Raw genomic sequence first — 22,332 nt, forward strand, 5'->3', positions numbered from 1 at the left:
TTTCTGTCTCTATTTCTCTCTCTCAAGCTTAGCTAAGTATTTAAATTGGGCTGGATCATATTTTATCCAGCATTTCTATATATTTGTAGGAGAAGGAAGTTCTGTGCTAACTCAGTTCATGTTGCCAGAACAGGAAGTAGCACATTCATTTCTCATATGCTTGAATCCCCTTGAATAAACAAAAATTGAATAAGTGACTGGATGATTTTAGTGACATAAAACTGGCTAATAAAATACACAAGGAGTTTGAAAAATTTAGTTTCTCTAAGTACAGGCTGTTCTTTTACTTTTATTATAAATCTCAATATATAGTGGATGATAATTCATAAATAATAATGATGTAGTCTGATGACTGTCATTAACTGAAATTCCTACAAAGCATGTCAAATGAATAGGGATGAAGTATGGTGGGAAAAAAAGAACATTTACTAAAGCCTATATGTTGGCACCATGCTTAAGTGCTTTGATTATCTATGAAGGATCCATATACCAAAAAAGGAAACAGAAATTAGAATATGATAAAGCTGCGATTTGAGCCTAGGTCTGTATGGTACAAAAGGCCCACACACCTGTGCCCTACTGACTTCAATTAAAGCTTTAATCAGAAAATAAGATTTTTACCTAGTGTCTCTCATATGGTGGGCATTCTGAGAAATGCTAGGAAAGACATTTAAAACATAAATGATACCAGCTTTTCATTCTATAATGTAATCTACAGGGTGAAATTAACCTAAGATAGGTGAAAAGAGTTAAGAAATCAGGGCTTTGACTTTAAATATCAAATTGCTGATTCCTTAGAGGGCCTAAAGCTTACCTGTGTTATACTGTTAGAATAAAGTATCTTAGCTATCTTGGAGATAAAACTAGGTAATATATGTGAAAAGGTCTGAGGAAAAGAATGGTCAACATCACTATAATCAGTTTACTACTGGAGTATCAGTTCATGAGAGCACCAGAGCTAGAAGTTACTTTGAGGATCTTCTAATCTAATCTACCTTCTCAGTTTATAAGCGAGTGTTTAGGTAAGTCAAGTTACTTAGCCAGTCTCCCAGGGGGATCTCCAGCAGAGCCTGGGCTAAAACTAGTGTTCTGACTCATAGTTTAGGTGACAATCTAAGTTAAGTACTGTACTTCTGTCCCTGCATGTTATAAAGAATGCCTTTAACCCCTCCTCTAAGACCTAGTTGGAAACTTAACCCTTGCTTCACTTCAACTCTTTATCTCAAAACGTTTTTGTTCTAAACATGAAGGGATGATGACTACTCAACTGTGGTTACTTAGCTCATGAACCAATGGTATCCAACTACAAATCTCATCTTTTAGATTAAGGGGTTATTCCCTCCACTGTCTCAGGACCAGAGTTCAGGGAGCTTAACAGCTCTAAGTAGCTGTTACATTCATTTTTTTTTTTCTAAAAAAGCTTATCAAATAATCATTATGTATCAGAAACTGTTAGAGCTACTTATAAATTATTTTGAATATACCCAGTATTTCAAGGAGATTTTTGAAAAATTCCTGTAATAAACAAAAACTTTTATCCAAATAAAAGTAATATATTACTGCTAATAGTAAACAGCATTTGAAAACAAAAGGGACAGACTTCAATGAATATAAAAAATATCAAAGCTGCTGATACCTAGTTGTATCTTTTTTCTTTTTCTTTTTAGATTTTATTTATTAGAGAGACAGCAAGCATAAGTAGGGGGCAAAGGGGGAGAGAGAGAAGCACGTTCCCTGCTGAGCAGGGAGCCGGACATGGAACTCAATCCCAGGACCCTGGGATCACAACCTGAGCCAAAGGCAGATGCCCAACTGGCTAAGTCACCCAGGCACCCCAGTCTAGTTGTTTCTTATCATACTTTTTGGAAGCTAAACTATGTATTTTCTTTTTAAATCAAATTTTGTATATACCAGTTCTTAATTCTAGGAAACGTACCAGACTTGAAAGTAGATAACCATGATAGCTAATACTTTAAGTACTCAAAAAAAAAAAATACTTTAAGTACTCATTATATTCCAGATACCAGTACCTGAGTTACTTGATTAATCCTGATAAACAAACCTATGGGGGAAGGCATAGTATTAGCCCTATTTTGCTGATACGGAAACTATAGTAGTAAGAGGTTACATAACTTATTATTAAGGGACTATAAACATGAGAATATAGACCCATGTAGTCTGACTGTAAATGACAAATTCTTAACCAGCTTGGTTACTTCTTCATGTTTGACACACAAGAAAACTTAGAAAATATTCCAATTTGACATAAAAAGGCATCAGGTAACCAGTTGGATGTGTCTGATGAAATAAAATCCTGCCAAAAAAAGGCTCTAAATTCCTCCAAGACCATAATAAATGGGAAATACAGTCTGCCAAACAGTGGATTTATGTAAATAATTTCCACCTAGGAAGACTCCTTTATAACTTTTTTCTGATAATCCTTAATTAGTCATATGCCCCCCCCCCATTTGAACCTTTAGACAGTTTTAACCACCTGTCTGTATTTGCCCCCTAGGCTATAAACACATACGGCAGGGATTATGCCCTGTTTGTGGCCTAGCATATGCCTTGCATATAGTATATGCTCAATAAATAGTAGCTGAATGGACAGATGAACAATTTGATCATTTTTAGATCTTTAATTAGAACAATGTTTATTTATTTATTTATTTTTTTAATTTTTATTTATTTATGATAGTCACACACACACAGAGAGAGAGAGAGGCAGAGACATAGGCAGAGGGAGAAGCAGGCTCCATGCACCGGGAGCCCGACGTGGGATTCGATCCTGGGCCTCCAGGATTGCACCCTGGGCCAAAGGCAGGCGCTAAACCGCTGCGTCACCCAGGGATCCCTAGAACAATGTTTATAGTTACCTTATTGCTCTTGCTGGATGGAAAGACTCCCTGAGAGACTTGTATGGGCTTAGGGCCCTTAGCATACAAATACTTTTACAATAGATAGTTGTTTAATTGAGTTATAGATAAATAATTTCTGACACGTATTAAATAGAGGTAAGAGGAACAGAAGTCAACTTTAAGGCAGTTTCCTCTGATTACCTGACCACTAAACTTTTTGGGTAGAATCTCTGTAAGAGTTATATCCATTCATTGAGGTTTTACCATCTCCTTGAGGAGCTACTGGGGATATACTATGTATCTTTCCCCTAGTCAGAATGCCTATTGTTTTGTTTGTTTTATTAGGAAAATCCATTATGGAAATGACAATGGGAATATATTCTTTGACATTAAGATGAGAGGTTATGTATAATATACTTTTTATTATCATTTCTTATAATTATAATCCATAGTGTTTACTGAATGACAAGAGGTGAAATTTGTACTAAGTTTGTTTTAAAGATAATTGCAAGTTGCTTAAATGACGTCTTTAAAAAGTGAATTCCTAGAAACCTGGTCTCTTTATCCAATGAAACTGCCAAAATGAAAATTATTCACAATCAAGAAATTATTTACTAGAGGTGTCTAAATGCACATTTACAAAGTCTACACAGAAGCTTAGGGGAATACTAGGCTGAAAGTTTAATTTCTTTCTGTTCTGTGAACTAAAATAAGAAATCTATGATTTATTCATTTTATCACTTTATTTTCAGCATATTTTTTGTTACAAATTGAACAATACTGGCTCCATCTGGTGGTCAGAATAAGCCTATAGTTCCAGAGTTCCGTGAAGATATGTCAAAAGTCGTTAAATAATTCAGGGGCTACCTGAATTGAACACTGAACACTGAAATATGCTTTAACGCTGAACAGTGATTAAATGCAATTCAGTCTACATTTTCTTTTTCTTTCCATTTTCATCCTAGCTTCATTGCTTCATGTTATTTTACACTTAAAGTAATCCTCAAAATAAAGTAAGAATATTTTCCTGTGTTTTTCTGTTAGCTGATTTGAGAAATGTGAAGGTAACAAGTTATAATACAATTAAATTAATCCAGACTTTCAGACTGTATTCTATTTTGGAACATAAACACAAAAATACTGATTTTCACTGTGTATTGTAAATTTGACTATGATATGCTTTGGTGATGGTCAGCTTTTGTTGAATTTAATGGGAGTTCTTTATGCTTCTTAGATTTTGATGTCTGAGTCCTTCCCTACCTACATTAGGGAAGTTGTCAGCTATAATTTGTTCAAATAAACCTTCTGCCTTTTCCTCTATCATCTTCTGGGATTCCTATGATATAAATGTTACTGAGTTTTAATAAGTCAATTGAGTTTCCTAAGTCTACCTTCATGATTCATTACTTTTCTTTCCCTCTTCTTTATCAGTTTCATTATTTTCCATTGGCTTCTCTGCTTTGTCCATCCTTATTTATATGGTCTCCATTTGGGCTTGCATCTTAGCTACAACATTTTGGATTTTGGCCTTACTAGATTTTAGTTCTTTTACCTCTGCACAAAAATACTGATTTTCAGTTGTATTTTCCATTAAACATTTCTAACAGGGATAACCTGTGAGTGAATGAGAGTTCATATCTAGGGATTCTGTATATTTACAACCTACTGGCTACTTAATTTTTTTTGAAGATTTATTTACTTATTTGAGAAAGAGAGAGAGCGTGCAAGAGAGGGTGAGAGAGAGCACGAGTAGGGAGGAGAGGGAGAAGCAGGCTCTCCATTGAACAGGGAGCCTGATGCAGGGTTCCATCCCAGGATCCTGGGATCATGACCTGAGCTGAAGGCAGATGCTTAACCAACTGAGCCATTCTGGTGCCCCTTAATCTTAATTTTTAAATTCACTATAAAAGGAGCATGTCCACAATTACAACAGAAAATAAAGAACTAAGAAATTCTTAGCAATAACCTGCTCCTTTACAGATGGAAAAATGGAGGTTCAGAGAGGTCAAATGATTGTGCTAGGCTTGGAATATCAGAAACCAGATCTTATGACATCTCAATGTTATTTCCTTTCTCTATACACTACTATGTGTACTTTCTCTTTGGAATATGTAATCACTACAGATGTATTTCATTATAGTCTAATAATCACTTTGAAATTATATACATTTAAAGTATGCTGTGACTATAAAATGGCAGGACTTCCAATATAGATTTCTCTAGGAATTTTCATAATTTAAATTTTTGTTATTTTCCCTTAAGATTTTTTAAAACTTGTTTTGGGGCACCTGGGTGGTTCAGTCAGCGAAGCGTCTGCTTTCGGCTCAGGTCATGATCCCAGGGTCCTGGGATTGAGCCCCATGTGCTTGGGCTTTTGCTCTCTCTCTAATAAATATATAAAATTTTAAGACAACAACAACAACACCAAAAATTTCTGTTAATACCCTGGTCCTACCCAAATACAAAATTTTACCTTTTACTTTCTCAAGCATATTGCTTTGTTGAGTTTACTATTCAAACAGCAGTCATGTTGGTAATAACTGATATAACAACACATAGATTAGGTACTACAAAGTATTATACCAGAAATAAATTCAAATGAATTAAATGAACTTATCTAATAAATTAAGAGATGAAGAGAACTTATATCAGTAAAGACAGGTTCTGAAGCCTAAACATGAAATTGCTTTAAAATTACTTTAAACTTAAATTGTTTTAAGTTACAGTTTATTATATAATTCTATCTCAAAAGCTTTTTATCAGATGTTTCTCCATTTTCTTAATGATCACAAAAAACAATTACAATACAAAAATGATTACTGAGAATTATTGAGGGACACGAATAGCTTCTCTTCTGGGGCTCCAACTTTCCACCTGTCAGCTCTAGTCTGTTGTTTCTTTTCAAATTTACTTCATTCTTCCTCACTTAGACCCCAGGACTAGAGCAAAGATTGATTGATATTGCCCCCAGGTCTCTCAACAGAGCAGACTTTGCACTTCTCCAGATGGCATGAGCCACAATTCTTGCAGTTTGATGGCCATTTTGACAACATCCCTATGTTGGCCTGTCATTATGGATGTGGAAACTACAAATTTTATATTCTGTGTTGTAGCAATAAGAAAAAAAATACAAAATTCCTCAAGATAAAAAGATTTCATGAAGCCAATCAGGGAGGATACTGAAGAAAGAATTGCTACCTAACACTGCCTAAGGCTATGATTACCCTGGCAAATTAAACACTTCAGAGTATCTGCATTTATAATAGCACTTAAAGGAGAGTTCCAGTGTTTTGTAGTAAATTCATGAGATACTTTTCTCCAAGTAGTTATAAGAGTTTACAGACCAATTCAAAAATAGTCCTTAAATACTTGCATGTGTGGTATGCACGGGTTTCTTTTTATCCCCTGTGTGACTGAGGCATTGAAGCAATAAAGTGACTAAAATATAAGACCATTACTACTAGTACTATCACTGCCTTTAGGACCTAGCACATCTGATATATAATACTAAGAACTCTGTGCCTGCTTTCTCACTTAATTCTGTAACAACAGAATGTATATTATCGTCTCTATTTTGTGCAAGAGGAAACAGAGGTTTAGAGAGGTTAAGTATCTTGCCCAAGGTTATATAGCTAATAAATGATGGAGAAAGGATTTGAAATCAGGGCTGTCAGACTTCAAAGGCCATGCTGTTTTTATTCTATTACACTGCAAGCAGTTATGGGGAAAGGGGGGGGCACTAGTGTATATGGGAGTGAGTGAAACATAGATGGTTCTTGATGTGATGGAGCTTACAGGCTGGAAAAGGGATAAGATACATATACTCTTTTAACTGTGCAGTGGTACCAACGACATGAGAGGTCCTGATAAAGTACTTAGGAAATCCCTGCAGAGGAGACAGGAAAAGTTGGGAGGAGGAAGTGGCAGCAAAACTGGGCCTTGTTAGAGAAGGAAGATCTAGCCAAAGCTGGTAGAAAAGACATCATAACCAAGCCGGGAGGCAATATAGTACAGGATGCCCTGAGGAAGACAAAAAATGTTCTGTGAAAGTGAAGAATGGGTGAAATAAGATGGGAAATAAGGAAAATCAGAAAAATCTGATTATGCATGCAATTACCTAAGGGCTGGATTAGTGAACTGGAACTTTATTTTGTTGAGTAACAAGTAGCCACAAGACATGTCTTATAGGTCTACACTGCAAGGAAATAATTTATAAGTATTTGCAAGCCTTTTGTAAAACTAAATGAACTGTGTTGAACCACCCTGGACTGGTATGTTGTTTGAACTCATTTCTTTCTTTTTTTTTTTTTTAAAGATTTATTTATTCATTTAGGATATATATATATATATACAATGCTTATATATATATATATATATATATATATATATATATATATATATATATATATAGAGAGAGAGAGAGAGAGAGAGAGAGAGAGAGAGAGGCAGAGACACAGGGAGAGGGAGAAGCAGGCTCCATGCCGGGAGCCCAATGTGGGACTCAATCCCGGGACTCCAGGATCGTGCCCTGGGGCAAAGGCAGGCGCTAAACCGCTGAGCCACCCAGGGATCCCCTGAACTCATTTCTAAAAAAAAAATAAAATAAATAATATTTTCTTTATAGGATACTAGTTTGAGTTAGTTGATAGAATGGACACTAAAGTTCCAAGTTTCCTGATGCCCACACTTCTCTTAATGAAAACAGTGCCTTCTGCAGTAATTCAGTGAACAAGAGGACAAAGGCCAGTAAGTAATAGAGAGACAGAGAAAGACTGGCTCACAAAATCTTGTTGAGATTTTCCCCTAATCACTTTAGGAAAGAACTTTAAAAAGTATCTTGGTAAAATTATTTTCCCAAACCTATCAGAATATTCTACCTTCAATGTGAAAGTATGTGCAATTACTTGAAAGCACCATACCCAGTTGTTTCAGAATTTTTTAACCTGCCTAGACCGTATTCTCTACCATAGGTTCATTTAGTCCGATTCAGATTTCACCCTTCTTCCTCAATTTCTATCTTAAATATCTCTAACAAGCTGTATTTTGAGATGAGGTGAGGATAGGACAGAGATTATCAAGTTTTGCTTCATCTGAAGTCGACCTGTGTTCAGATGTGCTTTCTGGAACCTGGGATTGGAGTCTGAGTTGGATGGGGGTCACCTTGCTTAGTTTTACTGATAATGCTGTGAGCTGTAGGCCAGATCTCAGTCTGCTGATTCTGGTCATTTTGCTTGTGGCTTATTTTATTTTATTTATTATTAATTTGTTTTTTAATTTTCTTAAGGAAACAATGCTTTGCAATTTTATAGTGGAGACTATTGGACAGAAGTTCTGACTTCTCAAATCTGATTCAGTTAGGCTGAGTTCTAAATGTCTTTATTGCTTTGGTTTCTTCATTTGCAAAATGGAAATTATAGAACTTGCTTAATCTACTTCTCAGACTGTTACAGAACTAAATGTGAAAGGGCATGTGACGTGACTTTGTAAACTTCGTATTATATAAATATGAGGTTTTATTATTTGGCATTGAATCCAGGGCACCCTATATTATAAGCTACTTTCTAGCATGGCTCTCTTCAAAAGATTAAATCTCATTTGAAGCAGCAAGGAGTAGATATAATATTTTTTACTTTATTAACATGTTTGTTGGAAAAATATTTCTGTATATTAAATCATATTTTCAAAGCACCAATAAAATTCATAACTGGAAGAAGTGTGGGAAATTTGTGAAGCAGATTATCAAAACTTAATTTATATTTCCATAAATTTGGATGTTCAAATGTAGCATTCTTATGATGAGGCTTACCTATAAATCTGAATTTGCTTAAAAATAAGCACTATCTGGCTGGTTCAGTCAATGGAGCATTCGACTCTTGATCTCAGGGTTGAGTCTGAGCCCCACGTTGGGTGTAAAGATTACTCAAAAAAAAAAAAAATCTGGGAAAAAAAAAAAGAATAAGTACTATCTGCTGGCATACAGTAGGATGGAAAATGCTCTGCTATTCTTATCCTCTGCCTGTAGGACACTTGTACAAATAGTGCTTTCCATGAGCCAGTGAGTATTCTAAGTGCTTTATGCATGATAACTCATTTAAATATAACATGGAATGAGTTGCCACTGGAAAGACATATCTTTTGAAAAAAGCTGAAATTTGGAAAGGCATGTAATGAGTGAACGCCAGTGAGCTTTGACTGACATGGGTACCAAAGCTAGGCCCAAGAATGTGAGTTCCTAAGGGGCAGGAACTTTTCTGTTTTATTCTTCATTTTATGTCTAGAGATTCAAATAATGCTTATAAGTTTTCAGACACTTGACAGATATTATTTACAAGAATTAAGATTTTTTTTAAAAGATGATTTTTCAGAAGAAAATGAATTCCTAGAGAAAGTAATTGAAAGAAAGTGGGGAGAAGGAAGGGACAAAGCAGAGGGGTCTGAATAACTGGCCTTCCTTGAAAAGCTGCAGTTATTAGGTGCCACCTTAAGCTTAATGGTTCTTAACATTTCTTTTGTGGTATTTGCAGCCAAAAAATGATCCGGAAACAACAGAAATATAATACTCATTAAGATGATATATCAACTAAAGTTAAAGTCTCTGAACTCTATATTACAAAAACATATGTGCTGCAGAAAGAAAAAAAAAATCTTTTAAGGTGCCTGAGCTTTGAAATAGCATTAATTAACTCTTTTAATAAAGAAGGATTATTTGGGTTTGTTTGATTAATTTCATAAGCTGAAATAGTTACTAAAGCAATCTTACATTTTTTTCTTGGTGAAGTGAAAAACTTCTCACCCTCTTATTTTGGATTAGAACACAATTACAGACACATTCTCACTGATTAATTTTTTAAAGAAAACCTTTGGCTTAGTCACAAAACAAAGCCAACACACTGAATGGACTGGGTTCAGTATTTTGAGTTAGCAACCTCACATTCTGTTCTCAGCTTTGTCACTCACTGGAGTGAAGGCTTAAGTTGCCTCCCAAATGCTTTGTCTCTATTGTCTTAGATGGTAAATTCATTATTAATTACTGTTTAAGGCATTTAATGTAGTAAATTAATTAGTATGCTACATACTATTAAAATATCTCAGGCAGTACAAGTATGGATAATAGAAAAATAAGCAAGCCAACCTTGAGAAGTATTTCTGAGAAACTGAGTTGCCTGGATTCTATCCCAATAGTCCGCCTAGCATCTTCACAAGATACCAGCAGTATTTGGCTATAGTAAATACTGCAATCATTGTGTCTTTAATTACAATCAAATCAGTAAGAATAAACAATTCTTCTATTTATGCATCATATGGCAACTCATCACAGTGTAGAGTAGTGTAAGGGACTTCTCTATGGGTTTTGTGGAAGGCAAAGTACAAAGGACTTATTTTTGTTGTCATTTTTCTATGGCAGACTCACTCTCCTTATGTCACGGATAATACTGAAAATAAGATGTTCAGAGATAAATCAGACAAAAGTGGTAAAAAAGGATACTGATGCTAATTCTTGGTTGGGATTATTTGAAAGGGGACCAGACTGTAAGGTTGCTTCTAGAGAGAAAGTATAAAGTGTCTTGTGTACACTGCCAAATAGTAACAATAAAAATATGGATTTACATAGTATAATAAAACTTTTATTATCTTTCTTAGGTATTGGAAGAGTAAATAGATGTTCTGTAATTAGATGCCTAAATTATTATAGTGAGAGGGTAAAAATGACTGCATAAAAAATGCCATATCCTTTCCACTCTGTTTCACACACACAACTTGCAAGATAAGAAAAGGTGCCATGCTTTCTTTTATCTCCATGCATTTGCATGCATTGTATCCTCCATCGGCAACACTTTCAACTAACTTACTCACCTGAACCAGTAGCTTCAAAAATTTATAAAAGTTGAGAGGTTTCTAGTGTACAAAAGGACCCACTTGAGAGGTGAGAAGAAAATATTAGAATCCTTTATATTTATTTATTGGTTATTTATTTATTTTTAAAGTAAGCTCTGTGCCCAGTGTGGGGCTTGAACTTATGACCCTGAGATCAACATCATGATCTACTAATGAGCCAGGCACCCTAAAAATGTTATTAATATTTAAACTATTGTTTTTTTTGTTGTATGTTATATATAGTATATAACCTATGTCTTTGGTTATACCGACATATGAGTCACAAATACATATAAAAATACATGTTTTGGAAATGTTCACAATATATTTTACAACCCAAATGTCCATCAGTTGACAGATAAACAATATGTGGTATAGCCATAGAAGGGAATATCATTTAGCTATAATGGGGAATGAAGTATTTGATACATCCTACAACACAGATGAACCTTAAAAATATGCTAAGTGAAAGAAGCCAATCACATTCATATGAAACATCTATAACAGAGAACTCTATAGTGATATAAAGCAGATTAGTGGTTACAGAGGGCTAGGGGAGGAAGGGAAGGCTGAATCTGTAGCAGGAGATGGTAAAGGGTACAGGGTTTCCTTTTGAGATAATGAAAATGTTCTAAATTGTGGTGATAGTTGAAGGTATCTATGAATATACTAAAAGTCATTGAATTGCACACTTAAATGGGTGAATTGGATGGTATGTGAACTATATCTCAATAAAACTGTTAAAAATAAAATTAAAAACTTTATTCTGCAGGTGTAATAAAACATTTTTGAAGACCAATGGTCTAAATAACTGATGATTCTACTTGGGTTTGTGTGTCTAGAAAGATATGTTGCCATCTAGATTTAACTTCCTTTCTTTTGCTCCCTCAAACCTTCATCAGAATGTGTACCACACTGTATCAATACTGGTAGTTTGTCTCTTTCACTTGCTAAATTACAAACCATATATGTTCACCCCATGTCGTGGACTGAAATAATTTCCAAGTGGCTTAAGCAATTAAAAGCAAAAGTAAAAAAAAAAAAAAAAAAAAAGTCCAGGAAGATACCATCCTGACCAGATACCTGGAGAGTTTCAAAAAGTACTGACATGTGGGTTTCACTCCCTGAGCTTTGGTATTTCCAGGTGATTCTAATGTATAGAAAAGCTTGGAAACCACTGGTCTAGTGATGAAGGAGATCAGAAAAGGCATTTCAGAGAAATGGCCTTTAAGGCTATTTGAATACTGAGGAAACTTTCATTGCATACAAGAGGCATTCTAGGAAGAGGAAGTTGTGGCAGGAAGGGCTCAGGTGGGAAATAGGTTGGTATGTAGCATAATAATAGAGCTTAGGATCCATAATGAGAGATGAGACTGGCGTGGCAGGCAAAGTTTAGGAATGTAGGGCATTGCATGGCACACAAAGGATTTCATCCTGTAGGAAATGAGATGCCATTAAAGAATTTTATGAAGGGGATTGACACATGATCAAGTTTGTATTTAAGAAAAGCCACACACAGAATGCACTGGCAGGATCTGAGATTAGCAACAGAGATCTGTTGGCAGCCAGTTAGCAGGTTGTTAAAATAGTCCAACAGAAAAATTGTGTCTAAAAAGTTCACAGTAGGACATAAGGCACAGACTAGAAATCTATAAGAAAGGGGTGGAGTTTGTAAGAAAAAAGTACAGAGAACAGATTTGTTTTGAGGATACTGTAGTCTTTTCAGATCTAAATCTAATTCTGGGGCAGCCCCAGAGGCCCAGCAGTTTAGCGCTGTCTTCGGCACAGGGCATGGTCCTGGAGACCCTGGATTGAGTCCCATGTCTCCCTCTGCCTGTGTCTGCCTGTGTCTGCCTCTCTCTCTCTCTCTCTCCCACTCTCTCTGCCTCTCATGGATAAATAAAATCTTTTAAAAAAATCTAATTCTGTTCACTCAAGAAAATATGCAGACACTAACCCCTCATTGACATGTGATGAATGATGTTTTTCTCTAAAAATATATTTAGGTATCTAGACAATAAAAGTATCCAAAATAATTCTCCCTGAGGTCCTGGATTTCACATTTATTTTGGGAATTTTTTTTTAAGATTTATTTATTTATTTATGAGAGAGAGGGGGGGGGGAGGGAAGAAGGAGAAGGAGAGAGAGATTGCTCAAGCAGACTCCCCACTCAGTGCAGCCTGACACAGGGCTTGATCTTACAACCCTGAGATCGTGACCTTAGCTGAAACCAAGAGTTGGATGTTGAACAGACTGACCCACTCAGGTGCCTCCATTTTAGAAAAATCCTAAGAATTTTTTTATTTCCTAAGTAAATACATAAATTTCTAAGTGAATAAATAAATAAACTTATTTATTTCCCTGAGGTTATAGTTTCTACAGGTTTTTAAAAGAAAAATAAAAAAAAACAAAAAAGAAGAAAAATTATATCTAAAAGAAAAACTAAAAAACATCAACTAAATAAGATTACAGCTCTCTTGTAAGCTACTATAAGCTATAAAGGTCAGATAAGTCTTCCTAATCAGAAAGTCCTTTACCACATTAAAGTTAGTGATTGTCAAGTTGAAACTGTTTCCTGATCCTATTTCATCAAACCGGGGTACTACTACTCATGCTTTTTGAACTATAGATTATTTCTTCTATAGAATCAAGGTTCTATAAACTTTTGAACTCTTGGTATAGATATTAAGATGTTACAGGAGAGTGCCCTTTCCTCTGGTCAGACTAATTTTTTTCATTTCACTTCCCTCAGTGAAGCCTTCCTTAACTAGAGCAGTTCTCACTGTTCTGAATGTCTCTAAATCTTATAGTTCATCTGCACACCAAAATTCAAGAAAGCACTTGATATACTATTATGAATGCTGTTTAACTATTAATACAGTTTCATTATTAAATATAAAATATCTGCTTCCCATGAATTAGTCTTATTCTACATAAGAGAGGCCAGCTAAGTTAGAAGCAGGGAAAAATATTCTGTGGGTTTTGGGAGGCTTATTTGGCACAGTGCTATTAGACATTTATTCAAACTCAGTGGTTTTTTTAATTCTTTGTACTGTGACGGATCACAGGAAATTTTTTTTCATATTAACTACACACATATTTTGGTATATAGCTAACATATGAAATTATAAATAAGGTTAAGCCATATGAAAATACTAACATGTTTTGTTTACCTACAAAAATGACAATTTTATATTATTCAACAAAATGTAAAGAAAAAATTTCAAAATTTCATAAAAGAATACTTACTTACCCTTACTACATGTGATACATTCTTATGTTTTCTGGTCTATGCCATTTCCTTAAATAAAAAATGCTGATTAAGATATGCCTCTGAGTTTAATGATCCACCAGTAATTACTGGCTACAATTTGGAAAACCCTGCTCTACCCTCTAACCTGTAGTCTAGACTAACAGATAGAGGGATTCTGAGAGACTCACAAAAAAGCAGCAAGGTGGGGGCAGCCTGGGTGGCTCAGTGCGGCTTAGCGCTGCCTTCAGACCAGCATGTGATCCTGGAGACTTGGGATTGAGTCCCACGTTGGGCTCCCCGCATGGAGCCTGCTTCTCTCTCTGCCTGTGTCTCTGCCTCTCCCTCCCTCTCTCTGTGTCTCTCATGAATAAATAAATAAAATCTAAAAAAAAAAAAAAAAGCAGCAAGGTAAAAATGAAGCAAGTAATACAGATGGTGCAACTGCCTGGAAACTCTGTGCCCATAGCAGAACTGGCAAGGATCATACTAACTGGAGAGAATTCAGAGATCGAAGATTTTGACTAAATCTTTTCTGATTTGACACTACTAACCCATCACAGAATGTGATTCAACATGGTTGACTGGTAATGTTCAGAATGAACGTTATCCCTTGGGACACAGTGAGATTTTCTAAAAGTGAAGCTTATCCAGTTCTGTTAATAACTAGTGTGAAACAATACAGATGGCAACAGATTGTAGGCCTATTACTTATATTATGATTAGGCTTTTAGCTTTTCTTTGGGGGGGGGTTTAGCTTATTATTAAAAATGATGTTTATATAAAGATCGTGTATGTATGCTTAATTATTAGCCATTTTGTCAATGAAATCCAGAAAACATGAGTTCTTTTCCAAATGATTAAATTATTATCAGACAGACATGGATATATCCATGAACAGGTGTCAGTATCAGCACATAGTACAGGAATACTGGAGTAGACTTCAAGGCACAGGCATGCAGGCTAACATGGAAGCAGGAAGAATGCTGTTAGGCAGGTCGTTGGAGCCTGAATTGTATGCATATACACTACCCTCTCTCATCCTTTACGTTTCCAACAGCTTTATCTGATGGAACAGTGTTGACAGAACTTGAATTGGTGCCAGCCCTACAGATGAGGAACAAGGTGGAACAGTTGCTGGCTGGAGGGAATGTTTCCTTTTTAGGAAGTAGCAGTAAGATGATATATAGAAACATGGTTGGAATGGAACTATCACAAGTTGCCGATAAAAGAAATGTTTTTAGTTTTTAGAAGACAAAGGATCAAAGAAAGTAAAATAAGTGGCTGATGTAGAAAAGAAGGTGCTCAAACAATGAGATGAAAAATATAAATCTCAAGGAAATAATAAGTGGCCACATAGATATGCATACTAGCAACCACCCTGAGTTCTAGTTGATATAGCTTATGCTTGGTCCTTTTACATCAGCAGATTAAGCATGAGAGTAACAGTAAAGACAAGAAATAATAAGTCCTAGTCAGTTAGGAGAGGCCTGATTTCTCACCATGGCAACCAAAAGCCACAGACAACCTACGATGTTCATATAAAAATCAGATAGAAAGGAAATTGCTTGTCTGATTGCAGGAATGAAATAAAACTTGAGACAAGTACTTTTTATAACTGTAAAAGATAATAAGAACAAATGGAAATACTAGTTTCATTAATAAACAGCTTTCTTAAACTCAGCATAGACGTATTCATTGTCAAGTCTCAGACCAAGATAGGCCAAGTGCTTGCTTCTGCTCTATTCTCCAACCTCATGTTAGAACATAAGGGCAGCCACTGTGTCTTTTTCACTGAATGGGGAGCTTGAATGTCCATCACTCCATTTTCCACAAGTTTTGTGAACCTGAACATCTGTTTATCAACAATGAAATGATAAATAATAACCTTGACATTCCTCAAAAGGAGCCACAAAATTCAGAAGTGTATTTTGAAATGTCAGAGGGAATAAATCACATTCAATATAGTTTTAGATATTTCGCTATATGCATTATATAATGTGTACATATTTATAGTATATGTGCATGTATATAAACATAGCTAGTATATTAGTATATTAGTATACTTCGTATATGAATATCTCGGGATAAATAATCCTTCTAGGTAAAAAAGTTTAGGTAAAAAAGTTTACAAGAATCTTTTTCTTTAGCACCTAACAAAAAATAGATGCTAGACATGCCTGCTTACCTTACTTGACTGGTTAAAAATCAACAATTTTATTTAGCATTTGGAATATTCTGATTGTAGTTCTGGCTTGAATGGTTGCTAGGAGATAATTTTTGGTAAAGAGGAGAGGGGAACGATGTGGGCCAAATATGGAGGAATCTGATAGTAAAGCAACATATTCTGGTAATCCATTTTGTTAAAAAGTACATACTGGCAGTAAATAATATATAAGTAGCTAATTTATCTATATAAGTAGCTAATTTATCTATTACAAAAGTACTAAATTTAATCCAAGATACAGGAAAGAATAACATCTTATATTAAATATGCAATGCTTTGGGGTTTTGTTTTTCATTGTGAGATGACAGGCCGAAAAAAGAAGGCAGATTCATAATCACTTTTATGGAGAGAAAGATTCTCTTGGCTCACGTGGAAGATTATACAGTATTCCACACAATGTTGTCTTCGCTATTCACGGCTACTACTCCGGGAAGAGGACTGCAGGTGCTATCAGGCAATTTAGGTCCTCACAGCTGTGTTGGTGCTCTCGGGGGGGAAAAATTAATTATCTGAGCCACAATTCTTTCTGTGCAAAATACTGCCTGTCCTACTTTTCATGGGTTCTTGTAAGAGACAAATGAGGACAGGGGAAGAAAATAAAAAGAAAATAAAAAGGTATAAAGTTACTCAACAAGTATGGGCTTGTGTTAAAGAAATAGTTGACTGCCCGAGTAATAATCCTCTACCTTCTTCTTTTTTTTTTTGCTAACAAAATCCACATTTGGTTTAGGGAACAGAATGCTCAGTATCAGGGGACAAATCACGACCGATTTAGTTTAGCTTTCATCTTTGATTTCACTCATTCTTCTCTAAATATTTTTTTGAATGTCTACTACATGCCAAATGTTGTTCTAGCTGCTTTCTTAGAGAAAACAGACAAAAATCTAGTGGGGAAGACAGAAAACAGTAAATAAGTAAAACACACAAGTATATCAGAGGGTGATAATATAAAACAGAGAACACTGAAGTAAGGAAAGGAAACTCAGGGAGTGCCAGGCAGACATGGTCAGAGGAGGCTTCACTGAGATAAAGACCTGAGAGGTAAGGAAATAAGTCATGTAGATTATCTGGAGGACTTGCAGTCCAGATGGTAACAGCATGTGCAATGGCCCTGAGGCAGGGAGCATGCCAAACGTACTCAGAGCAAAGAGGCTGGTCTGCCTAGAACAGAGTGAATGAGAGGGAAGTAAAAGGAGATGAAACCAGAGATAAAACGGAGGTGGGGCATAGATGATGCAGGCTGTTGCAGACAGAGGGGCTTTATTTTTTTAAATTTAATTTTTAAAATTCATATTCAATCTGCCAACATATAATACAACACCCAGTGCTCATCTCATCACATGCCCTCAATACCTGCCATCAGTTACCCCATCTTCCCCCTTCTGCAACCCTCAGTTTGTTTCTCACAGTTAGAGGAGTCTCTCATGGTTTGTCTTCTTCTCTAATTCTTCCTCATTCAGCTTCTCCCCCTTCTCTTATGGTCCCTTTCGCTATTTTTTATATTCCACATATCAGTCAAACTATATGATAATTGTCTTTCTCCGATTAACTTATTTTACTCAGCATACCTTCCAGTTCCATCCATGTTGAAGCAAATGGTGAGTATTCATCTTTTCTGATGGCTGAATAATATTCCATTGTATATAGAGATAACAGCTCCTTTATCCATTCATCTGTTGAATGACATTGTGGCTCCTTCCACTGTTGGGCTATTGTGGACATTGGGGCTATGGACATTGCGGTGCAGGAACTCTGTTGTCTCACATCTGTATCTTTGGGGCAAATACCCAGTAATGCAATTGCTGGGTCGTAGGGTAGCTCTATTTTTTCGTTTTTTGAGGACCCTCCACATCGTTTTCCAGCGCGGCTGCACCAGCTTGCATTCCCACCAACAGTGTAAGAGGATTCTCCTTTCTCCACATCCTCGCCAACCTTTGTTGTTTCCTGTCCTATTAATTTTAGCCATTTTCAGTGGTACCTCACTGTGGTTTTGATTTGTTTTTCCCTGATGACAAGTGATGTGGAGCATTTTTTTCATGTGCTTATTGGCCGTGTCTAGGTCTTCTTTGGAGAAATGTCTGCTCATGTCTTGTGTCCCTTTCTTGACTGGATTGTTTGTTTTTTGGGTGTTGAGTTTGATAAGTTCTTTATAGATCTTGGCTACTAGGGTCTTTAGCTTTTAAGAAACCCATTGGTGAGAAAAAAAAAAAAAGGAGTGTGACAAGATGTGACTTAGATTTTTGAAGGACCATCCTGGCTAGTATATTGAGAACAGACTTTCAGAGACCACTGGTAGAAACAGAAACCAGTTATTAGACAATTGCACTAATCTAGGTGGCAAATGGTTGGGGCTCCCACGAGTGATAACAGAAGTGGCTAGGTTATATATCCTAGATTTGTTCATCAGTTCAATGAGTAGTATAAAAGAAAGAGAGGAGTCAAAGGTGACTCAAAGATTAACCGTGATGGGGAAGATTTCAGGAGGAGCAGAGTTGGAAGATAAGATCGGTAGTTCAATTTGGGACATGTTAAGTTTAAGAACCTATTAAACACTTTGGGATTTATAAGCATATAGATGACATTTAAATCCATAAGGTTAAAAGACACCAGTAAAGAAGTAAGTGTAGTATAAGAAGAAATCAAAGGCTAAGTAAAAAGGTGATGCAAAGAGGAGGGAATGATCAACAGTGTACAATGCTGGCAATAAATCACTTAAGAAGAGGTCTAAGCAGTTGACTTGTGAGAATGGAAGTACAGCAGGTAAATTTAAGAGGGAATGAGAGGCAAGGAAATAGGAGATGGCAGGCATGTATGTTCTTTCAAGGACTTTTTTCTGGAAAGGGACAGAGCTAAAGGGTAGTAAGCTGGAAGGGGATGTGAGGACAGGATTTTTTTTTTATTTTTTTATTTTTTTAGTGGAGCAAATATGGCATGTTTTCATGCTGATGGTAAATGATCCAGTAAAGAAGGAAGTTTAATGATGCAGGAAAGAAAGAAGAGAACTGCTGGAGTGTTGTCTACAAGTATGTGAGAGGCAGCAAGATCTACTGCACAAGTGAGGGAGTTGGCCTCAGAGTAGGAGTAGCTCATCCATAGTCATAGGAGAGCAGGCAAACAAATGGCCCACAGTACAGATGAGTTGCTTGTTGTGGTGAAACTTTTCTTCTGGTTGCTTATAGTTAAGAAATCTCACTTTACTTTGCCAATGATTGGTCCTGTCACATGTTTATTCTCAGTAGAACCACTTTTGGACAGTGATATGCAAAGGGAAGTCTGGTGGGGGTTCTGAGAAAGATTTTCTTTCCCATAAAGAAAGGTCCAGAAAGAGAAAGGTCTTTGCATCTACCTTTCCTTCTGCTTTGGATGCAATTCTATGAAGATATTATGTTTAGAGCTGCTGCATACATCTTATGACAGTAAGGGGAAATCTATAATCTATGTGCCAATAACTTTACAAATATGAATAGAATATAGGTCCATTAAGGCAGAAGTCTTTTTTTTTCAACTTGAGATATAATTAACAAATAAAATTTTAAGATATTTAAAGTTTACATTGCCAGGATTTGATATGCATATACATTGGCAAAGGATTCCAGAGGTCTTTATTTTGTTAACTGGTGATTCCAAAGTATCAAAAAAGTACCGGCACATAGTACACACACAATAAATACTTGTTGAATAAACAAACTATGATCAAGATAGAGCATGTTTTTCAAAAATTCACAGTATATTGATGTACACCAGCAAATAGATAATTATACTCCATGCTGTAAATTGTAAGATGGGGTAAGTATAGGGTGCTAAGAAGTTGAAGCAGGTTTAGCTGATCTTGACTCTGAAATGCAATGAACTTTCCAGATTGTGAAAATCAGCTTGCTACTTGCTATTGTTTGAATGCTCATTATAAAATGTTTTGTCCTGTATCAGTATTTTCTGATAATTTCTTGAATTCCTTTATAAAAATAAATATATTTCATATAATCCTTATGCTTCTCCTTAGTGAGACACAAATAGGACCATGATCTAGGGTAACATTTGTTTTATTCATTAACTTCATTTCTTCCCCCTTGTCTCCATCTTTTTTTGACCTAGGAATACAATCATACTGATGAAATATTTTACCACAGCTATCACCAGCTTTTATTGAAAAGCATACAGGATGCCCTGTTTTAAACATTTAAGAGTTTCAACGTCTGCTTTTTTCTTTAGAAGAGTTATATTTCTATATTCCATGCCAGCATTCTCTTTCCCTCTTTCATTTTAGCAGATACCATTATCTTTTTCTTCTGGAATCATTTTTGTATACCTGAGTACAATGAGCTCCTTCACCATATGACAGAAAATAAAGTACTTACAGTTTTATTATAGGAGCACACATGTGGCATAATATGCAAAGGAATAAAATTAAAGCTGAAGTGTCCACAGCCTGGACTAAAACCATATTTATGCTGCTGAAGGCAAGAAAAATTATTTAGTCTACAGTAACAAGTAAGTAGCAGCAAAACAAATATTTGGTTGACTGGAAAGCCAATGTTTTCATTACTTGTTATAAGCATAAAAGCTAAAAACAGTCTGACCAAACACATTCTGACAGCAAATAACACATGTATTCATCAATCTTGTGGTGCTTATAAAACTGACTCTTAATTTATGAATTTACATGTAAATAAAGCTATAATCAACTTTGCCTTAAATATATTACATATACATATATTAATTTATGTAATTTGCAAAATATATGCTTTTATGCATTTATATATAGTATGTAATTATACAGTTTATTTATTTAAAAAGATCTGCAAATTTTTCTTTACTAGTATAATATATAATACCTTCTACCCTTAAAAATGCTTTAATAGAACTAGAACAAATAATTCTAAAATTTGTATGGGACCCCAAAAGGCCCTGGATAGCTAAAGTGATCTTGAAAAAGAACAAAATCGGAGGTATCACAATCCCAGATTTCAAGATATACTACAAAGCTATAGTATCAAAACAGTATGGTATTAGCACAAAAAACAGAAACACAGATAAATGGGACAGAACAGAAAGCCCCAAAATTAAGTCCATGATTACGTGGTCAATTAATCTTTGACAAAGGAAGCAAAAATATGCAATGAGAAAAAGTCTTTTCACCAAATGGTGTTAGGGTAACTGGACAGTTACATGCAAAAGAATGAAACTGGACCACTTTCTTACACATACACAAAAATCAACTCCAAATGAATTAAAGACTTAAATGTGAGACCCAAAAACATAAAAATCCTAGAAGAGAGCACAGGCAGTAATTTCTCTGACATCAACTACTGCAACATTTTTCTAGATATGTCTCCTGAAGCAAAGGAAACAAAAGCAAAAGTAAACTATTGGGACTACATCGAAATGAAAAGCTTCTACAAAGCAAAGCAGTCAACAAAACTAAAAGTCAATGTACTGAGTGGGAGAAGATATTTGCAAATGACATATCCGATAAAAGGTTAGAATCCAAAATATATAAAGAAATTGTACAACTTTAGTTTACACTTGGTGTTTACACCAAAAAAACCCAAATAGTCCAATTAAAAAATAGGCAGAAGATATGAACAGACAGTTCTTCAAAGAAGACAGCCAGGTGGTCAACAGGCACATAAAAAGATGTTCAGTATTGCTCATCACCAGGGAAATGCACATGAAAACCACAATGAGATATTACCTCACACCTGCCAGAACAGCTAAAATCAGAAATACAAGCAACAACTGTTGGTGAGGATGTGGAGAAAAAGGAACTCTAGTGCACTGCTGGTGGGAATGCAAACTGGTATAGCCACTGTGGAAAGCAGTATGGAAGTTCCTCAAAAACTTAAAAATAGAGCTACCCTATGATCCAGTAATTCCACTACTGGGTATTTTCCCAAATAATATGAAAATACTATTTCGAAAGATACATGCACCCTTATGTTTATGGCAGCATATTTACAATAGCCAAATTATGGAAGCAACCCAAGGGTCGATGGATGAATGGATGAAGAACATGTGGTATACATACACAATGGAATATTAGTCAGCCATAAAAAGAAGGAAATCTTGGCATTTGCAAAAACATGGATGGACCTAGAGAGTATATAATACTAAGTGAAATAAGT

At 35.5% G+C, this 22,332-nt stretch overlaps 1 protein-coding gene across 1 annotated transcript in view; it reads right to left on the reverse strand.

Moving 5' to 3' along the window:
* CWC27 (CWC27 spliceosome associated cyclophilin) overlaps positions 1-22,332 on the reverse strand; it is a 194,801-nt gene that overhangs the window by 35,366 nt on the left and 137,103 nt on the right. The gene's annotated exons all lie outside the window — the stretch shown is intronic.

Source organism: Nyctereutes procyonoides, unplaced genomic scaffold (genome assembly GCF_905146905.1).
Source record: "Nyctereutes procyonoides isolate TBG_1078 unplaced genomic scaffold, NYPRO_anot_genome, whole genome shotgun sequence".
Classification (NCBI taxonomy): domain Eukaryota; kingdom Metazoa; phylum Chordata; class Mammalia; order Carnivora; family Canidae; genus Nyctereutes; species Nyctereutes procyonoides.